The sequence below is a fragment of the Lissotriton helveticus genome, chromosome 10 (assembly GCF_964261635.1).
Source record: "Lissotriton helveticus chromosome 10, aLisHel1.1, whole genome shotgun sequence".
NCBI lineage: Eukaryota > Metazoa > Chordata > Amphibia > Caudata > Salamandridae > Lissotriton > Lissotriton helveticus.
The window spans coordinates 734,614,338-734,632,547 of NC_136071.1; the positions used below are offsets into that span (position 1 = coordinate 734,614,338).

Consider the following 18,210-nt stretch of genomic DNA (forward strand, 5'->3'; position numbering starts at 1 on the left):
GAAATGCACTAGTGTGACTGAAGCAACGTGTTTTAAAGACAAGCTTTTTTCTTGTCACATTTGTAAAGCATTTTAGAAATTGCAGTGTCCTCTGGTTTCAACTCAAAATGGGAATATTTTGCATTGCGCAATTGTAAACCTAAAGATTTAATATTTCAAGCCCCTTATATTCACTCTATGCAAGACTTTTACAATCTTCTTTTATTCAGTCTAGTCAGATAATGCTGTGACATAATTACCACTATAGTTAGAACTTACAATTGATTGATTGGCACTAAAGCTACCTATTCACAACCTGCCAAGAAGCCTACTCGATTAGATTCCACACGTTTAAGAAACCATTCTCGATAAAGTACATAAGATGCAATTCAAAAATCTGAAGGTACATTTCATGCATACTTCGGGAGTGAGAGGTGGGAAGGATGGACAGAGACCATTAACAAAGGTTTGCCACATTATTATATTACTACTGTGCAAAGGTCTAGTTGCACGTTATTACTATAGTAGTCTCACAAACATAGAAAACACTGCTCACTGCATCGCAGATTGCATTGTGCAATACATTCAAAGAGGAAAAGAAACCTGCTAACAGAAATAAGTGTCAAAGCAGATACGCAATAGTTTGCAATCCACTACAGGTTAAATACCACGGTTTATAACTACTATACATGAAAAAAGAAAAACTGCACTGCATATACCACATAGCATTATTGCTCACAACAGTACTGTACATTTATTACCTTTGATGAGGGACAGGAAAGACATCCTGAGCAAGAAAGGCTCTACCTGTGGTTAGTAATAGCCTCGTCCCACACGCAATCCTAACATAACATACCAGACTTTACACAACTACTTATTTATACTATTTGTGCACACACTTTGCTATCAATGTAACAAACACTATAGAAAAAAGATGTCCAATTAGTAACATATGCACCGAATGCCAGAGTGCTGCATGCATAATTAATCCACAATGCAAGTTCAAGGCGTGCTCTATTCTTCATAAAGGTCTTACCTTTTTCAGTGGTCTCACTGAACTAGGAGAGTTAGTAGACTGAATCTGTTTTTCTCCCGCTCATGATGGCAAAGTCTGTGGAGGGGAACAACAAAATTGTTCTTTCAGATTAGAAGGCCATCTAACATACGAAACAGAGGGGTCATTATACAGTCAGAAAAACAACTACAGATTAAGTTCAATTTGATCAATCTTGTAAATAAATCTAGTTACTGGCAAATTCATTTACATTAATTATGTTAATTGTATTACACCCACACCAAATTGGGGAGAAGATGTAACCTAACAGCTAGGGTGGTGACCTCAAATCTGGGGAACCAGGTTCGAGTCTCAGCAATGACGCTCCACATCCTGTGATTCTGGGCAAATCACTTCATCTCCTGGTCCAGGACACTGATCTCCTGAGGCGGAAGCCGGGAGAAACGCTAGATAACTTTTAAAAATAAACTTGTATCTGATTTGATTGTTTTTACTTGCCATCTCTGCTCCCTGGGCACTTCTTTAAAAATCGTGTTGGGCATTCCCGCGCAGCGGATCTAAACGCTGCCGCGGGTTACAATCTTCTTTGCCGCCATTCCACAGAGCCCACGGGCCACGCCCACTGACGGGAGGCCATGCCCCCTCTCCTCTATAACAATGTGCACTTCCCGGACGCGCAGCGGGCGCGCCAAAGGCAAGCCCGTCTGCGCCGGGATGGGCCTAGGGACTAGGCACAATGGTAAAAATCTTAGCTATTCCTCCATGGAACTTCACTCGTTACAACACTCTTGCCTCCCTAGCCTGGATCCTGCTACAAGTTCCTGCCTTACTGCTAACAACATCTGCCTCTTCCAGCCAGGCCATGCCTCCCCTGACAAAACAGCCCTAGGATCTCATCTCACCAGAAAAATCCTGATATCCAAAGACCTCACGCTCCGCTGCTTATATTTGAATACGCGGTCTATGGTAAAACACCAACTGGATATTTTTTTACTTCTTAATTCAGACAGACCAGATCTGTTATTTATTACAGAAACCTGGCTTACTCAAGACTCCCTACCGGATGTCCTTGTCGCTCTCCCGGCTGATTATTACATACTTTCAGTGAATAGAGAATCGGGAAAGCAAGGGAGAGGCGTCGCTGCCATTATCCACAAGGATCATAAGTTCGTAACACTACCTTCACTAGCCCTACCGGATACAGAAAACCTTATAATTAAAACTGACACAGACAAAGGAACTATGGTGCTGGCACTGATCTATCGCCCCCCTAAGGTCATGCCCACCTTCCCGGTTTCCCTGAGCGAGCAAATGGCTGGCTTAGTGGTTAACTATGATAAGGTAATGCTGATCGGGGATTTAAACTACTGGTTCGATGATCCAGCGGCAGGGCCCCAGGCCATCGAACTCTCTGAGCTCCTTTCCTATCTGGATTTCTCTCAATTAGTCCCGACTCCCACCCATGAAAAAGGACACATCCTGGACCAAATTTGGTTCCATAATGTTCCTGTGTCTATCCCGACGGCAACCCCTGCATCTGGTCTGATCACCATTTACTCCAGTTTTCCTGTACTTTACACGGCCATTCGACAGCCTCTACCCCAGCGGGAGGAGTAGCAAGGAAATGGAGATCGCTAAACAGCCAAGATTTCTTGAATTCCCTGTCAAACTCAATCCCAGCGTTTACTCATGATATTAATCTCATGGTAAACAATCTCTCTAACTGGCTCTTGGCAGCCTGTAATGAACATGTACCGCTCTCCAAATTCTCTCTTGCCCGTCGTATGGATGCTCATAGATGGTTCACGGGAGATCTAAAGAAACAAAAATTGGAACTGCGTTAATATGAGAGGAAATGGAGACATGGGTACTCTGATGGGGACAGAGTGTTATATACGACTGCCCGTAGGAACTATAAGAACTCCATTTTAACCGCTAAAGCAGCATTTTTCTCTGAGAAAATCCTGAATGCGCATAACAAATCAAGAGAAATTTTTAGGGTGGTGAACGACCTCTGTAACGATGTAAGAACCCCCCCTCCCCCCAAGTTCCAACGCAAGAGCTTTGTAATCTGCTCAATAATTTCTTTATGGACAAGATAGCTACCATAAAAGAAAGCATACCGAAAAGTCCTAGTACGGTTACTACTGAGGACACCTATAGGAACCCATCTGAACTCGAGGTTATTCCCCTGATTGATCAGTCTAGGCTAGTGGAAGTGATGAGTCGGGTGAAGTCTGGTTCACCTAATGATTGCTGCCCCCCTTACATCCTAAAGGATGTTTTCTCAGCACTTCCGCTGGGCATACGCTCCCTCTTGAATGAGTCCCTAGTACAGGGAAGGGTCCCCACTACTTTTAAAAATGCTACGTTGGTCCCGTTAATTAAAAAACCGGGGGCCGATCAAGCTAATCTTTCTAATTACCGGCCCATATCCCTTCTTCCATTTGGTGCTAATATCTTGGAAGCCCATGTAGCAAGCTGCATCTCCAATTTCATTGAAACATTGGAGTATTTGGAGCCCAACCAAGCCGGTTTCCGCCAGGCGCACTCAACTGAAGCCGTGATTCTCACAGTTCTGGACAATATGAGGGACAATGCCGACAGGGGTATACATCAGGCCTTGGTGCTCCTGGACCTGTTGGCAGCGTTCGACACAGTGGATCACACCATCTTATTACACCGTGTCGAACAGGCTGGTCGGCTCGGCTCTCAGTTGGGTGAAATCATTCCTGAGCAATCGGAACCCAGGCAGTCAAACTTGGGGACTTTACCGCGCCAAAATTGCCTACCACCTGTGGCGTCCCGCGAGGCTCGTCACTGTCCCCCCTCCTGCTCAATTTATATCTCAAACCCCTCTTACATTCTTTGAAGAACAGGAGGGTAACGATTTACAACTACGCTGACGACCTGCAGTTAATCTTCCCATTGGACTCTACTGACTGTCATGGAATTCCAGGCCACCATGCTGCACATTCAACGGTGGATGGAGTGGAACCATCTAAAACTCAACCCAGGGAAGACGGAGTTAGTACTCCCGGGCAAAAGCTCGATTATCTGGGGCCCCCACTACTGGCCGTCAACAATGGGATCTTCCCCCTCCCCCTCTCTCTCGGTGAAAAAGTCTCGGGATCACCATCAACTCTGATCTCTCTCTTAAAGGCCAGGTGGGAGCTGTAATCTCTACCAGCTTCCATCAACTGCGCAAAATTAGAAAAATTGCTCATTTGCTCACCCACTCTGCACTCATTCAAGTGGTACTTGCCCTGGTCTTGTCCCGATTAGATTTTTCTAATTCCATCTATTTAGGTCTCCCTTTGTTCTTGTCTAAACGTCTACAAATTGTGCAAAACCAAGCTGCCAGGTTGATCTTCAAACACCGTGGTGGGAGATCGGCGAAACCATTGCTGGCTATTCTCCACTGGTTACCCGTAGCCCAACGGGTCATATTTAAAGTGGGATGTCTGGTTTTTAAGGCTCTTCACGGGAAAAGCCCCATGTTCATCAATAATCTAATTGTCAAGCATGAGCCTACCCGCAATCTTCGATCTTCCCATCTGTCCCTTCTTACCCTTCCCTCTTTCAAAAGGAAGCGTCAGGGGGGGTGCCGATTTGCTTATCTTGCCCCAAATGTGTGGAACTCTTTCCCTCTGTCGCTCAGGAAATGTACTAATCTTATGGAGTTTCGGGGAGCCTTGAAGACCTGGCTATTCAAGCAAGCTTCCAGGTAGGTTATCTGCTTTTCAATCTCTCCTCACTGTCAGCGCCATGAAACCCCTGGGTGACCGTGCGCATAACATAACATAACATCTCCCTGTGCCTAAACAAAACGAATGTGTCCTCCTGTAACCCAACTGGTGCTCAAGTTCACGCTGTATAAAACTTTGGAGAGAGAGAAAAATATATATGAGAGGCTTATCACCATATTCTGCTCCTGTAGACTGTGAAGATTAACAAGGGCCTTTAACACAGAATACCATTATATTCCACTGTAAGTGTGTAAATAATTGAAATATAAAAAAATAAAAAATTAATCAACGAATAATGTAGCATACAAATGCTGGAAAAAAATTAAAGTCCTGTACTATACAAAAAGCTTGACTAGGCAAGTCAGCAATCTGATTAACATTGAAGAAAGAGAAATGGGACGTTGCTACAAGGGGTTGGGTGAGGTCAATCATATTGTGCATATGTCTTACAAAAAGGTTTTCAGTAATTTAACGTCCCAAGACGTATAGTGATATGAAACTAACAATTAGGTTTTATTTTTAACTTTATATTATGTGATTTTTAAGTTTGTGTTACTTTAGACTGGTGAGAATTGACTAGGCCTGGCTTTGTGACATTATGTCCACAGGAATACAGCAGTAGTTCACAAAATTCTCAATGGAGAGGTGACATCTAAAGAAAGAAATCTTTAAAATAATAACAGTTTCATTCAAGACTTCATTTGAGCACATTTTTGTGGTCTGGTATCCCCTGTTAACTGACATTCTTTGGGTACTCCTGTAAATATTATTTGAACTAATTCAATCGTTTATAGAACGATTTATACATTTCCTCTTGTTTTCTTCTGTTTCAACTAGTTTGTGATTCACATACTTAATATATACTAATTCACTATGCCAGAACAATAAAAATGAATGTAAAAAAGACATCTGAAAGAACTGAGAGGTAAATGTTATTTGATGTAAGGGTATGTGTGTGCAAAAAGGACATTCACACCCTATAAGCCGAAACAAGTCTCATATAGTACCTGATGAATATGATCACATCAATCCCATTGTGATGGAACTCCACTGGCTTCCCCGCCTGACCGGACTATCTTCACAGCCAGCTGAATCATTTAGAAACCCATCACTGCCAGCAGGCCTGCTTATCAGAAACAATCTCTATTGCTGTGCATGGTGTGGAAATATCATTGAGAGAGGAAGATAGAGAGTGAGATGCCTGGATTATTTTAAACTGCCCGCTGTCAAGACTACCCAATGAGGGATGGCTCCACGTTAGATGCTTCATGAACATCTGCACCGACATCCCTTTAATGGATAGCAGGAAGGCCTTCACCTCCAGCAGGTTGATGTGGAGACGAGTTTCCGCCGAAGACCAGAACCCTCTGTTCTACAACTCTCCAAGGTGGCCACCCCATCCCAGAAGCAAATTAGCAGTCACCACTGTCAGCTCTGGTAGGGGAAGAGAGAAGGGTCTGTCGCTGACAAGATCACAATGCAGTAACCACTTACAGCAGATCTATAGCAGTCTCCTCCGAAATATGGAAACTATCTCAGCGATTCCCAGATGCTGTACCAAATGGGACTTCACATCCCAGTGCAGAGTCCGCTTGTGCCATCTGGAGTGTTTCACCAGCAGGATACAGGAGGCCATCATACCCAGCAGACTCAGAGTCTCAACGAAATACAGGACAGAGACTGAAACATCTGGATCCTAGCCAAATTGTCCTGGACTCTCCACGCTGTAGGTTAGGTACGTAAATGTGACTTTAGCATGTTTTTGTGAACCCCTAACAAATAAAGAAGGTGTGTCATAGTCTGTGGGTGGTGACTCCCAGGGGCAAGCATGCCATCAGCAGCAAGTCTTGGAGGCAGCGGAAAACTGGGACAAATGACCTTCGAAAATGAGAAGCAACCCCTGCTATCACTTTCATTAACATCCGAGGTGCAATGGTGAGGACAAAGGGGAGTATAACAACCTGAAGTGCTCCAAGCCCACCATGAACGGAGGGTAACGCCTGTGGCCTGCAAGACGGAGACATGAAAATAAGCATCCTGCAGATACAAAGCTAACATCCAGCCTCCAGAGAACACAGGACCAGTGAAAGGGAAAGTATCTTGAACCTGTCTTTTCTCAGTTGCCCATATCCTTTTTCGGCACCATATCCTTTTTCGGCACAAAAAAGCAGCAACCATCATCAACTTCTAATGTCAGAACACACTAGATGGGTCCTTTGGCAAAAGAGCGAGCACCCCACCATTGTACGGATGGTGGCATGGGAGTTGGGGTTTCGAGGAATGGAAGGTGTGGTTCAGCCACACAATTTGCAACACACTTGAAAACCATTTAGAAATTGTTACTTTTAAGAATCAGCATTTTTCAGCAAAGTTTCTGCGTGCAAAGTGGTTTTGACTTAGGGGGTACAACAGTAAAGAAACCTGAAAGTGTTGGGTGGTGAAGGGATAATTCTTGTAAATCTTCGTGCACAACATTGCAATGGCACACCTCATATTACAACAAACGCAATGATTTTTCAATAGAAATCACCCCTGTGGTGCCCCAAAAGTCTTGGATTCCATCTTACTCCATCTGCTTTGGTTCTATTGGTGGACAGTTTGTCTTGAGGGCGGTTTGAGTGTTGCTGGATAAAACTGCTGGGTAATTGAATGCCTCCTGTTTTCAGACAAGACTGAGGGCCCCAGCGATCACAACCCAGGGCCAAGTTAAAATAAAAAATAAAAAGGTGAGGGGGGCTGTGAGACACACCTCCTCAAGCCTCATTAGGCCCCAGGGACCCCAGTAGGACACCAAATCCAAGTCACGCTCAGCCTTTGGTATGTGAGGCGTATGGTTGGCCTTTAGGCCCCAGGGATCACATCACCCCCCGGGCCAAAACATATATATTAAGGGCCATATTTAATACATAAGGGGAGAGAGGTAACGTGGCAAAGCCCCCCTCCTCGAGCCTCATTAATCCCCGAGGACTCCATCCTCCGGGGTCTTCATCAATTAGCGGTTGGTACCCTGGTGCCCCCCCAGACACCCACCAAGATCCTCTGTAAAATCGCACCACAAAAAACAGAAAATAGCCAACAAAGGTTTTTGGTACGAGGCAGGCCCTCTATTTTTGCAATTTTTCCTTAGGACTCAGGACCGAGTTCAAGTCCTAAGATGGCTGCCACTACTTCGTGGGTTATGTGGTAGCAGCCAATCAGATCTCAGGATCATATCTGCCTACTTCACGTGTAATCCAGACTATTGTTTGAAACCTTAACATTTACAAAATTGCTGACCAGGTTTATATCCACACACAAAAGCACTGTTTCTGAACCAAGATCTAGCTTTCTGCTATATTTGGTGTAAATCCGTTCAGGGGTGTGGACTGTAGTTGTATTTAAAGATTATATGAAACAAGCATTTACAATGCAATGGTCTCGGCATTGTTAAAGTTAGAGCTATTGGCATTGCTCATGACATTTTTTTATTTATGTTTTGGTTTTTAAAACATAAATAAATGGCATGTTGGACATAAATGGCAGATTGAATGATGGCAATATTTGGGACACGCCAAAATGTAAAGATTGTATAAAAAAATGTAACCAGTGCATCTAGCGTATTGTAAAATGTGTTCTTTCTAACCACCTTTTTGGTAGACACTTAAAAAAAATGTAATTTAATCTCGCTTTTGATTTGTTTTTACAACCTGTAGCATTCTTGGTTTAGAAACTGCAATAAAAAGGTGGATGAGGGGAAATGTCCATTAACTACCATTAACTACATTTAGCGGGCCTTTTTTCCACTCTCTGCCACCTTACAATGATTGCAGAAGTTACCGGGATGAGTGACAATGATAATACAGTCCTCCCAGTCATTTCCCAAAATGTTTCAGGCTGCTAAAAGCAGGGATGGGGTTGAGGAAATGACTCACATCCTCTAAACATGGATGAAGTAGCTACTTGTAATGCTGCAGTTCCGGTTTGAATGTTTAAAGCATGTACTTGTAACATACTTGGCACCAGATGTACGATAAAACTGTTTATAAAAAGTGGCGCAAATATGATTATTAGCCAACATTTTGAGTGCATCCTTTAATTTTACAAAGCAACCTATTCACAAATACGTTATATTGCATAATCTGCAGTCACAGGGGGACGCAGGACAACCTGCATATTAAATATTAATTAGCAGGTCGGTAATTGGGACTGTCCGTGTTTGTCTACAAACAAAGGGATGGCAGTCTGCAGGGAACAGCAGATTACAATCCTTAAATTTGCAGTTCCACATCGGGGGCAGACACCGCTGAAGGCCGCACGCACTCATCACCCACACACACAAGGACAGACACCACTGCAGGCCACAAACACCCATCACGCACACACATCGGGGGCAGACACCGCTGCAGGCAGGCAGGCAGGCAGGCAGGCAGGCAGGCAGGCAGACAGACAGACAGACAGACAGACAGACAGACAGACACACACACACACACACACACACTAGGTGGGCCCGGCACCAGATCGGGGCAGGAGGGCACAAGTGGTCTCTGGTCCCACTTCCCCGCCAAGATGCCCACTGCCACACCAAGAGCAGAGATCCGGGCAGAAGAAGGGTGCAGGCGCCGAGGCTGGGGACCTGGAGCTACGCCAGAGCCAGCGTGCTCGCTGCATCGGAGTCGGAGGAGAGACCGAGGGAGCAGGGAGCAGCAGGCAGCGGAGACGTTGGGGCACCGAGGACGAAGCAACTGACTGAGCCCGGGCACCATGAGCTCGCCCTTCCCTCTGCCACGGCCGCTGCGGCGCTCCGTCAGCCTGGCCCCCGCTCGCACCGTGCGCCTGGTGGTGCTGGGGCAGAGCGCCGTGGGAAAGACAGGTAACTCGCTGCCTGCTAGCTGCGTGCCTTCATTGTGTGTGTGTTGAGCCGAGGCAGCATGGCCGCTGGAGAGGGAGTGAGGGGTGGGGGCCCGGGGGAGCGACGGAGAAGAGCTGCAGCAGAGGGAGGGAGGGGGGGGAGACGAAAGCGCGACTGCGGAGGGCAGAGGGAAGGAGGGGGAGGCGAGCGGAGCTGAGCAGCTCCTGAAAGCAGAAGGGAAGGGAGGCGAGCAGCTCCGGAAACAACACTACGTTTCTCCGAGGCGGAAATGCCTCGGAGAAACACACGACCATTTTCGGATTCGAGGGCGTGTTTTTTTTGCTGAGTGACGGATGACGTCACTGATTAAAAAATGCAAACAAACACGCCCCCGAATCTGCTCAAGACGGGGCCAGAACCGAGTGACGCCCCTCTCCTCCAATGGCTGGCCAGCATTTACGAGGCCAGCCAATGGAGAGGAGGGGCGGGTTCAAGCCCCCATACTACACTACATAAAATCTTCGGCTCCGCCCACTGCTCACGCAGTGCGACGGTAGCCTCGACCTAAAAAGCAATAGGTAAACAGCATTTTGGACCCCCCCACCCAAAACGCATTTTACACCAAATGTGACAGAAATACAAATCTTGGTCCAGCTAATGAGTTTTTTCTGTTTTGTTATGGCCCCAGTCTGAGACTTTAATGGCTTGGGGGGACACTTGCTGTGTCCTAGGGAGCCGAGCACCATGACACAGCAGTTTCCCTGCCCGCACCGGTGCAGGCAGAGAAACTCGTGTTTGTCTCCACCTGGCGGGAGCAGAATGGAGATCAGATTCCCTGCCCACACTGATGCGGGTAGGGAAACAAATCAAGATACAGTTCACACCTGGACACTGGGAGTCAATTGAGCATGGTGGATCCCCTAGGTGGACACCATGGCACCCACCTACATTAAATGTAGGCCTTAGGGGTTGGAAGTGTGTATGGTAATAAAATAGAACTTTACAAAAAAAAAATCTAGAAATTCACTGGAACAAAAATAACGGTTAAAGTAATATTAGAGTCGAGTTAAATGTTCAGTAACAATGTAACATTTTAAGAAACTCCCCAGTTATAGTTAACATATCTAGAACTCGCCATGCACGCCCATGTATGACATAACTCATGACATCATGGATGATATCACTGCAACATTTGCAGTGATAACATCACACACCCACCCAGAGCCCCCACACACACACCCACCCAGAGCCCCCCCACACACACACCCACCCAGAGCCCCCCCACACACACACCCACCCAGAGCCCCACACACCCACCCAGCGCCCCACACACCCACCCAGCGCCCCACACACACACACACACACCCAGAGCCCCACACACACACACACACACACCCAGAGCCCCCCCCACACACACACACACACCCAGAGCCCCCCCCACACACACACACACAGAGCCCCCCCCCCCCACACACACACACACCCAGAGCCCCCCACACACACACACACACCCAGAGCCCCCCACACACACACACACACCCAGAGCCCCCCCCCACACACACACACCCAGAGCCCCCCCCCACACACACACACCCAGAGCCCCCCACACACACACACACCCAGAGCCCCCCACACACACACACACCCAGAGCCCCCCACACACACACACACCCAGAGCCCCCCACACACACACACACCCAGAGCCCCCCACACACACACCCACCCAGAGCCCCCCACACACACACCCACCCAGAGCCCCCCACACACACACACCCACCCAGAGCCCCCCACACACACACCCACCCAGAGCCCCCCACACACACCCACCCAGAGCCACACACACCCACCCAGAGCCACACACACACCCACCCAGAGCCACACACACCCACCCAGAGCCACACACACACCCACCCAGAGCCACACACACACCCACCCAGAGCCACACACACACACACACCCACCCAGAGCCACACACACACACACACCCACCCAGAGCCACACACACCCACCCAGAGCCACACACACCCACCCAGAGCCACACACACCCACCCAGAGCCACACACACCCACCCAGAGCCACACACACACACACACACCCACCCAGAGCCACACACACACACCCACCCAGAGCCACACACACACCCACCCACCCAGAGCCACACACACACCCACCCAGAGCCACACACACACACCCACCCACCCAGAGCCACACACACACCCACCCACAGCCACACACACACCCACCCACAGCCACACACACACACACCCAGAGCCACACACACACCCACCCAGAGCCACACACACACCCACCCAGAGCCACACACACCCACCCAGAGCCACACACACACACCCAGAGCCACACACCCACCCAGAGCCACACACACACACACACACACACACACACCCAGAGCCACACACACACACACACACCCCCAGAGCCACACACACCCACCCAGAGCCACACACACACACCCACCCACCTAGAGCCACACACCCACCCAGAGCCACACACACACACACCCCCACCCAGAGCCACACACACACCCACCCAGAGCCACACACACAAAACGATCTTATAAGTTGGTTAGTTCTACCAGAGTCGAAGGCATACAATTTTATCTGAAAGTTTGTCCGTTTATAAATGTGGTCTGTGACCAGTCCTAAAAATATAGAGTTGAACAATATTATTATCAATCACAATGTGGTTTCGGCGATTCAGTGGTTATTTCGTTCGAATAAGTCACGTTTTTAATTATTTACCTCAAAATTTGCTTCTTTGAGCAAAGTGGTTGCTACAAACTTTTTCGCGCTTTTTTCCTTCTTTTTTTCACCTTCACTCGATAAATGCAGCGATTTTTTTCAAAAGGAAGCGATGTCCGTTAAAGACACAACGCCCACTAAATATAGAGAGGACAAGGAGAGAAAACTGTTTTAGGATCGAGCAACAGGCAGGTTGGAAAAAAAAAAAAAAAAGACTTCGCAAGATTCTGCTTCGGAGTTCCTAGCGGAGTCAATCACGGAGTTTTTCGGACTCTTACCGTTCTAGCGTTCAGTAGTGTCAGATGCGTCTGCTTTCTTCAGCGGTTCGTGTAGAAAGAGAGGATCAAGTAAAGTCCCTTTTCTACTCCTATTTATATCTAGATCAGGTCCCGCCTTAATTTAAATCTAGATCAGGTCCCGCCTTAATTTAAAGTGGTATCACAATTATATCGACGGAAGATGTAAACATCCGGATATTTGCCCTAATTTGTTTAAAGAAGATCTTATCTGGCAATTTTGAATAGTGGTAATTTATCGTAATATTCTTATTGTTGGAACTTTAAATATATGTACCCTATCCAAATCAAATCGATTTTGCAACTATATTATCGCATTCTCCCAGGGTAAATCTTGGTTTAAACCAAGATTAAATGTTCCAAGGGTGAAAATCCAGAAAACCTCTTGTTTTTTGCGTATTTCATTACCTCCTTGGTTTTCATGTAGATGGATTTTCTCCAGAATGCGCCATTTTAGCTCTTCTGGTGTATGTTTGTACTCCATGAAATGGTTTACAAGTGGGGCTGATATCTTTTGTGTCTTTATAGCTGACCTATGTTCAGTCAGCCTGGTCTTTATCATGCGTGACGTTTCTCCTACGTATCCCAAATTGCAAGGACATTGTTGTAACCTAGTTCTGGTTTCCCCCCTGCAACCTTTGGCAAGTGGTGCCTACCAGCTCTCCTGCGCGAGGGCATCATCTGTCACCTGATTGGTTCCCCTACTTTCCGCCTGTCCTGGTTCCGTTCCCTTGCCCCCAACTGTCATAATGATTCTAACTAACTGACCTACGCACCGCCTTAAGGTGTGGGGCTGATATAATAAATTTCTACTTCTTCATCTTACCCTGACTCTGACTTTGATTACAACAGACATGTAATCAAATAGATAACATTCCTTGTGTTGCAATTCCAAAACTCTTTTGCTTGGATCATTGTGTTATTGAACTGCATACTTTCACCAACTATAATGCTGTCACAGGACCGACACGATCCACAGCGTGAGGTACCTTTGATCGCATTTGTTCCGTCAATAGATTTCTGAATAAAGGGAATCTGTCTTGTATTACCCTTGTAGCGAGAGTGAACTATTTGGTCCTTTAGATTCTTGTTTCGCCTATGGGCAAACATTGGTTTTGGTAATTTTTGGTGACTATCAAGTACATTTAACAGATGCCAGTTTGAATTAATTATTTGTCTAATTGTAGAATCCATCGTCGAATGTTTTGTTATACACACCAATTTGGGATCAGATTTTTGTTTTTGGGAATTCAGTAGGGTATCTCGATCGTAAAAGCGAGCCCTTTTGTACGCTACTCTAACAAGGCGATGTGGGTATCCCCTTTGAATACATTTTTGCTTCATAATCTCTGCTTGAGCATCAAAGTCTTTTATGTTTGTGCAGTTCCGCCTTACCCTCAAAAATTGGGAGAAGGGGATGCTGTCTTTTTGACATCGCGGATGATAACTTTTAAAATGTAGAAGGGTGTTCCGAGCGGTTGGCTTTGTGTATAGATCCACTTCCAGAACACCATCTCTGTTTTTTATATTAATGTCCAAAAATTCAACCTTCGATTTGTTGGTATGTGCAGTAAAACGCAAGTTCTCATCTGTCAGATTTAGCCAAAGAAGAAACTCCTTCAGAGTCTGTTCCCCATCAGTCCACACAAAGAAAATATCGTCTATGTACCGATACCAATGGGAAACAGACTCGAAGAACGGTGCCACCTCATTGTAAATAAATTTACTCTCAAACAGGATCATATAGATATTAGCTATCGACGGGGCCATCGAGGCCCCCATGCTTACACCTTTGGTTTGTAAGAACAAGTCTTCACCAAATTCAAAGAAATTTTCTTTTAAAACCAAGGTTAAGCAGTCTTTGATAAATGGTTTGGAACAGGGGATCTGATGTAAATCGATAAACCATAGTGTAGCCTCAATCGCTTCTGCCTGTGGTATATTACTATAGAGCGACTCGATGTCGAGGGTCACTAAGATATCATTACCTTCGTTATATGCTAGATTCTCTACTTTCGTGATTATGTTACCTGTGTCCTTCACATAAGATGGTGAAAGTGAGATATATGGACGTAAAATTTGATCCAAATACTTCGAAAGGGCTTCCAAAGGAGTCCCAATCGTAGAGACAATCGGACGGTATGGTGGATTTTTCTGGTCCTTTTGGATTTTGGGTAATCCATATATACAAGATATCTTCTTGTCCGATTTGTTTAGGAATCCAAATTCTTTTTTATTTATTATCCCTTCATTTAGAGCTTTTGTAGTTAATCTATTTATAGTTTTAACTATTCTCTCTGTTGGGTTGATATAGATTTTCTTATAGAAGGTAGAGTCACTTAACATCTTAATCATGTTGTTTTCATACGTGGTGCAGTCCAATAGTACTATACCTCCACCTTTGTCGCTACTTTTGATTACGATTGTATGATCATTCCTCAACTTTTCAAGGGAATCGTGTTCCTCCTTTGAGATATTATACCTGGGTTTTGGAATGAATCTTAAGGCCTGATCTAACCGTTTGATAACAACCTTTTCAAAAATAGCCACTTCAGGACCTATTTGTTGTAGAGAGGGAGTAAAAGTGGATGGTAAGGCTACGATGTTATTGCTTATGTTATCTAACTCCATTGAGTCATTTTGTAGAAAGAACTTCTTTAATCTAATTTTTCTCAGAAAAGAATGGATGTCGCGATAGAGTTCAAAAGTGTTTACTTTCGCATGTGGAACAAAAGATAAACCCTTGGTGAGAAGAGACAGATCTGAAGGTTCAAGGGTATGGGAGGACAAGTTGAATATTGGGATTACATCCCGTTCCTCAAGTATTGTTTGTTTCTCGTCTCCAGATATTGTTGAGGTTCCTGGGCATATTGATTGGTTTGATAATTGCCTCTCGTGTGGTTCTGAAACCTGACTCTCTGACGATTTCCCCTCCCCCCTCGGTGACCTAAAAAAGGTCGACGACTGTTTCTTTGGCCATTCCTGGGATCAAAGGGTCTGTCATCCTGATACCCTATATTATTCTCTCCCTCTGAATCTGAGTCAGAGGCCGAGGAATTAGAGAAATTATTGATTTTATTTTGAAAGGTATGGTTATATGTGCCAGGTTGTGAGTCAGTTTTAAAGAAGTCTTCTACAATATACGGATATGTTTTCTCCACAGAGTAAAATCTTTTATCTTTCACGAATTTATCTTCCTTCCTTTTTTTTAAGTAATCAGTAAATGATAGTATGTCCTTTTTCATAGACTCCAATTGTTTTTCTGCCTCTTCTAAGGTAGTGGATTTTTTAAGTTTGTCTTCAAGTTCTTCTATTTCTTTTTTTATATCAGCCGCCAATTCTTTGGATGTGGAGATGATTAAGATCATAAGATCTCTTGAGCATCGACTTGCGATCATACTCCACTTTATCAAGAACGCTTTGATGTCAACAAAAAGGCCTGGGATGATGCGAATCCTTAGACCCATTGGGATTATGCCGTTCTTAAGATAATTTAACATGAACTCCCCATGTGCCTCTATTCTAATCAATTTCTTTTGGAGATTTAATAATTTATTGTAGTCACTGTTACTCTGTGGATTACTTATCTGGTTATCGCCAAAATTTACATTAGTTCCTACTAAAGTGGCAAAGTCCTCATCAGAAAAACCAGAAGTCTGAAGGTTTGCCATTATTGTCCCAAAATATGATGCCAAACAAATGTTTTTTGCGTATTTCATTACCTCCTTGGTTTTCATGTAGATGGATTTTCTCCAGAATGCGCCATTTTAGCTCTTCTGGTGTATGTTTGTACTCCATGAAATGGTTTACAAGTGGGGCTGATATATTTTGTGTCTTTATAGCTGACCTATGTTCAGTCAGCCTGGTCTTTATCATGCGTGACGTTTCTCCTACGTATCTCAAATTGCAAGGACATGTAATCAAATAGATAACATTCCTTGTGTTGCAATTCCAAAACTCTTTTGCTTGGATCATTGTGTTATTGAACTGCATACTTTCACCAACTATAATGCTGTCACAGGACCGACACGATCCACAGCGTGAGGTACCTTTGATCGCATTTGTTCCGTCAATAGATTTCTGAATGACCCTCTTTTTCTGGCATTTGTCTTGATGTATGTTAAGTGATGTTTATCTTAAAATCCATAGACGATTGTCATCACAAAAAATGTATGCTTTCCAACTTTTCTTCCTTTTTAAACATTTCATATAAAAATACAAGTCTGGCTAAGAAGATTTTTATTCAAACTAATGAAATTCCAGTTTCCAGCATCAGTTGATTTGTAAAGTTAAGAAAAAGGCAATGTACTGTCATTTTAATTGTCATCTAAAAACATGGTTTTATTTTGTTTAGAAAAAGTGGCTGAATAATCATTTGTCCTGATGAAGACAAAAGACTGTCGAAACGCGTTGACATACACAGCCCAACTCTGCAAAAACGGAGATACCTAAATAATCTTTTATTATCAAATTGTCAAGAACTTTTATGATGTATAACACAAAGAATTGATAAGTTTTTATGGTGCAGATCTAATGTATAGATCTATATGTATTTATCTCTTTTACATATCGAAATTAAAAATTATTTTTTGATATCATTACAGTCCATTGCACTAATTTCTTGTTTTGATGTCGATATAATATGTTCTTTTAAATAGCCAGTTTCTTGTGTTCGAAATCTGCCTGGGCATATACCTTTACACAAAAAAAAAAAAAAAAAAACTATGTTTAACCTTAAACAGCAGAGCTACCTTTGCATCTGGAGTTTCCGATTGCTGTTTGGTTCACATTTCTTAATTTTTTTTTCATTCCTCAGCACGACACAATATCAATTTCAACTGCAACATGTTAGAAATCAGCAATATGTTCCTTAACGTAGTGAACACACACTGCATCAATTATCCCTACAAACAAAACCCCCTCTCTTCCAGCATGGTAGCTTTCCTAAAAACCAAGACCCCAGGTGTTCCTCGATTTTCCTCAGTGTTAGGAGCCAGACTCACTGCCAGAGGCCTTTTTAACTTCGTTTTAGCCACAGATTCCATATCGATCCTAGTGGCTTCATTTCCTCTTGGAATATTGCTTTTCCTTCCGGAGTGTGACCACATGCAGGTTTCCCCAACACACCCTTTCACCCTCACCCTCACCCACCCTCTCACCATCACACCCCCTCACCCTCACACACCTCCTCCCCTCATACCCACTCACTCTCACACCCCCTCACCCTCACACACCTCCTCCCCTCATACCCACTCACTCACACCCCCTCACCCTCACACCCCCTCACACTCCCTCACCCTTACACCCTCCCCTCACCCTCACACCCCCTCACCCCCTCACCCTCACACCCCCTCACCCTCCCTCACCCTCACACCCCCCCCCCTCACCCACCCACACCTCCTCACACACCCTCACCCTTACACCCTCACACACCCTCACCCTTACACCCTCACACACCCTCACCCTTACACCCTCACACACCCACACCTCCTCACACACCCTCACCCTTACACCCACACCCACCCTCACACCCCCCACCCTTACCCTCACACACCCTCACCCACCCACTCACCCTCACACCCCC

The 18,210-nt window shown here is 45.0% G+C and overlaps 1 protein-coding gene across 2 annotated transcripts in view; it reads right to left on the minus strand.

Annotated features, from left to right (window-relative positions):
* LARP4B (La ribonucleoprotein 4B) overlaps window positions 1-18,210 on the minus strand; it is a 639,242-nt gene that overhangs the window by 580,927 nt on the left and 40,105 nt on the right. For both annotated transcript variants that reach the window (XM_078663295.1, XM_078663296.1), the window contains one exon: window positions 1,016-1,090. The gene's annotated coding sequence lies outside the window, so the exon portion shown is untranslated. The remainder of the gene's footprint in view (window positions 1-1,015; window positions 1,091-18,210) is intronic.